Here is a 4,653-nt window from a genome sequence, read left to right as displayed (position 1 = left end):
AATACTCAGTGCCCCATTTCCACAATGCATCAAACTTCTGCTGATGCTCAGAGGCTTCCAGGGGCAGCTGAAATGGAGTTAGAGATGCCCTCATGGCATATACACAGGCTTCTGCACTTCGTGGCAAGGTAAAAACGCAGGTCCCAAGCATGCACAGTTTCACATTATTCCCTTCCTCCCACTGCTACCCAACAGCGCTACCTCCTGCTCTGCTTTCTGGCCACCAATAAAGACGTCTTCAAACTTGCTTGTGTGTGCAGCCTTCTTGGGAACAGGATTAAAAGCCTGAGCATGAGAATGAGGAGGCTCAGTGCAATGTGGTAGTGACAGGTAGTGAGCCGATACCAGGAGCATATTGTGCTCTTTAACGTACAGGATGCCAAACAAAATAAAGCTGTTCTGTGTTAGTTCCCTGAGCTGCTGTTAATGACAGGAAGTATGATCAGTAAATCCAAGGGACAAAAGTCCACTGAAAGTTACTGAACAGAAAGGAGAGAGGAATTACTTTTGCCAGTTCTAGACAAGTGGTCTAAATTGCCTTTAGTACCACGGGGGAGACACAGACATTTCTGACACCCTCTTGGCAATTCTGTGGCATGAATCCCTACATGCTAAGCAGACTGTCTTTCAGATGAAAAATGCCTTGAACATGCTTTACTTCTCTTTATTACTCAAGAAGTGTATTGGGACAATAATGTTTCCTGGGAATTTAGGGCCTTTTTAGATGTCCCAAGCTATTCCATTTTGTCTCCAGCTGCTGCTCCAGAAGGTGTATGGCACATCCTATGTTGTATCACCCAAACCATGACAATGATTCTGATACCCTAAAACACTTCTATTTAAGCCATTTTTGAAACTCAGAAGGGTGACTCCATTGAGATGTTCCTACTGCAGAGGAGCTGAATCTTGTGGAGCCCCTAAGCTGTATCTAATATCCCTGTTCTTGTTGTAGTCCAGAGCATCTAAAGTAGCACAAGATGCCGGTAAAAGAGAGTTCTTCACTAGGAAGTCAGAACGTCTTTCCTGTCCCCTAGGTGCTCCCTCACCAAATTTAAGGAAAAGACACCAGGCCTCTCAACTATGAAGGTGTCAGACACAAGTATGGTTAGGACAGCAACAGGTTTCTTGTCCTGTTCCAAACTCCACTTACCAGGAGCAAGGTTGTTTGACAGATGTACTGAACAACCCCCATCACGTGAGTTGCTTCACCTGATATTCTTTTCCCCTCCCAAGTTCTTCCCCTTTACCACTAGCTACCCCCTTAAATAAAATGCCCACGCCTGTTTACCCTTTCCTCATTAACCTTCTGTTAAGCTCGTACTCCCCATTTGTTATCAGTAGTGTCCTATCATTTCCCATGTTGCTGTTTTGTTACCAGTGCCCTGAGTCAGGTCAAGCTATAGACACATTACAACCCTTTGCTGTCTGCAATGCATTCTAATTACTCATGTCATTGTCTTCTTAGTGTAGGGCAGGGATGGCCATCTGTACACATACACTAACACTGATTCTTAGATGCCTATACTTAGGTCCAAGTCAGGTGCTGAACCCAACCACTAATTATTCCTATCCCAGTTTCCTAAAGCTTAAATAAGATGGTGTCGTGGTTTAGTCCCAGCCGGCAACTAAGCACCACACAACCGCTCACTCACTCCCCCCAGGTGGGATGGGGGAGAGAATAGGAAAAGTAAAAGCGAGAAAGCTTGTGAGCTGAGATAAAGACAGTTTAATAGGTAAAGCAAAAGCCACGCATGCAAGCAAAGCAAAACAAGGAATTCGTTCACCACTTCCCATCGGCAGGCAGGTGTTCAGCTATCTGCAGGGAAGCAGGGCTCCATCACGTGTAACGGTTGCTTGGGAAGAAAAACGCCATTACTCCGAATGTCCCCCCTTTCCTTCTTCCTCCTCCGGCTTCATATGTTGAGCATGACGTCATATGGTATGGAAAATCCCTTTGGTCAGTTGGGGTCAGCTGTCCCGGCTGTGTCCCCTCCCAACTTCTTGTGCACCCCCAGCCTACTCGCTGATGGGGCGGTGTGAGAAGCAGAAAAGGCCTTGACTCTGTGTAAGCCCTGCCCAGCAGTAACTAAAACATCCCTGCTTTATCAACATTGTTTCCAGCCCAAATCCAAAACACAGCCCCATACTAGCTACTATGAAGAAAATTAACTCTACCCCAGCCAAAACCAGCACAGGTGGGTTCCAGCAAGCATGACATGAATTACTAAAGCCTTTGAATGTTACAAACTGGACACTAGTTCCTTCTTCCCATCTTCACTCACTGGATTATAGGGGTAGCCAATACTCTTTATCCACTGAGGCTCTTATGCATATGGCAGAGACTGATCTATCCCACATTACATATCACTGAGACTCATGAGGATGGAAGGCTCAGGTGTTTATTCACAGGTAGCCGATGACATTATTTTTCCCTCTGTCCCATACCTTTCCATTCCCTCTGATTCCATTCCATTGAAGGAAGGAACTGTTCTGTGTGTACAAGTGGCTCCTTAAATGACACAGTGATGTTGTTTGCATAAAGCCCTTTGTACTTCCCTTTGTTCTTCATGTGGACTTGGACTACCCAGTAAGAGAGTGATTTGTGGACTAACCACCACTATCCTAAATCATTTCACATGGAGAAAAGAAAACCAGAAAGCTTGTGGCGAGAAAAAGGAAGGAGAAAGAATTGAAAGAACAGGTTTCAGTAATTTACAAGATTATTGACAACTCTTTGTAGGTGGGTTCCTGAGTGGAGGGATGCATGGATGGATGGATGTGTAGAACTAGGTATGTGGATGGATGCATGGATGGAAGGAAGGATGGATGTCTAAGGAGAGACAATATGTTATTAAATTATTTTCTTTCCTGTTCTTGATTACATCCACATTCAACAGCACCTCAAATTTCTTGGTGTTTAGAAATAACCATACTCCATTTGACACTCTCCCTTAAGGCCTCCTGAAACTGTGTGTTCTTCAAGCTATAGATGAATGGATTGAGCAGAGGAGATACCACAGTGTTCAAGATGGATACCACCTTGCTGAGGTCCAGTCTGTTGGTCTGGGTGGGTGTGAGGTACATGAAGATGCAGCTGCCGTACGTGACAGACACCACAGTGAGGTGAGAGGCACAGGTGGAAAAGGCTTTCTGTCTGCCAGCCACAGAGGGAATTTTGACCACAGCTGTAATGATGTTGATATAGGATACAGCCGTAATAGCTAGGCTACCCAGTAGGGTGAACACCACTGGGATGAAATTCACGCACTCTAGAACCTTGGTATTTCCACATTTGAGCTGAATCATTGGTGTGCTCTCACAGAAAAAACGATTAATGATGTTTGAACCACAGAATGGCATCTGGACATTTACCACTGAAGGAGAAAGAATGAGGACGGCCCCACCAATCCAGGCATTAATCACCAGCAGGCTGCAGACTTGTGAGTTCATAATGGCCACATAGTGTAGAGGTTTGCAGATGGCCACATACCTGTCAAAGGACATTACAGCTAACAGAACAAACTCAGAGGTACCTAGCATGAAGTAGAGAAAAGTTTGAGTGAGACAATCCCGTGAAGAAATTGGTTTTTTGCCTAAAGCCAGATTGGCCAATGCTTTGGGATGACAACTGTGGCAAAGCCAACCTCTAAGATGGAGAAATTCCTGAGGAAGAAGTACATGGGAATCTGAAGGTGATGGTTTCTCAGGGTGATGGTGCTGTATATGGAATTAGATTATAGCAACGGAATTCAGGTGTCCTTGAGGACGGAGATGGAGACTCACGCTGGTAACTAAGATACGCATCCTGGTCAAGACAATGGTACTGTACAAGAACCTTCAAGTAGACAATAACCTATTTAGTGTGTGTAATGGTGTGTAGTGACATACAATTCATTCTAGAGAAGTACTCTGGAATTTAATCAAGACTTGTATCCTAAGCTAACCTCAGGTGATTTCAATACTAAAAATTATGCCCCTAGGAGGAGATTTCATATGCAAATATAAGTCCACCTTAGTAGAATGAGTTACACTAAAATTAAGACATGCACAGATGGACTTTAGTATGAGTGACCAATCAGTTATTGCAATGTGATTCTCTGCTATTGTTTTGTATAAAAGACCCTGTGTGCTTCCGAGAGGTGTGCTGGCTGATGTTAAATGCCCGGCACCCCACTCTGCAGACTGGCAATAAAGACAAATATCTCGACTCAGTGTGTTGATTGGCATTTTGCACACCGGGTGAAGAACCCTGATTTAGGGACAACAATGGTGATGATGAGAATGTTACCTGTTAAAGTCAAGGTGTAGGTGACTAGTAGGATGGTAAAGGGCACATACTGGAGTTGATAATCATCAGCAACACCTAAGACGATGAACTCCATCACTGTTGTTTGATTCTCCATCTGTAGCTTAGCTTTAAACAGATAAAAATATTTTATTTTTTGTTTAAAAAACAAAAAGTAATGGGCAAGAGTCTTCAAAACCTTGTTCCTGAAATCAGCCAGTGTTCCACTAACAACTGGATGTTCTTCCAAAGAAGAGGATTCATCATGGCTCAATAAGGTCTCCACTCTGAATTGCCTGCTACCCTTGCACACTGGTTTCTAAGATGAAGTCTACACTGCCTTTCTGAGTAATACTTAAATTCAATGC

The 4,653-nt window shown here is 44.0% G+C and overlaps 1 pseudogene; it reads right to left on the bottom strand.

Annotated features, from left to right (window-relative positions):
* Positions 1-2,901: 2,901 nt before the first annotated feature.
* On the bottom strand, positions 2,902-4,403 carry LOC132319424 (olfactory receptor 6C74-like; annotated as a pseudogene).
* Between the last annotated feature and the right edge of the window lie 250 nt (positions 4,404-4,653).

This window comes from Gavia stellata, chromosome 28, assembly GCF_030936135.1.
Source record: "Gavia stellata isolate bGavSte3 chromosome 28, bGavSte3.hap2, whole genome shotgun sequence".
NCBI classification, from domain to species: Eukaryota; Metazoa; Chordata; class Aves; order Gaviiformes; family Gaviidae; genus Gavia; species Gavia stellata.
The sequence above is the reverse complement of the archived record's forward strand: the minus strand, read 5'-3'. Positions and strand labels throughout refer to the sequence as shown.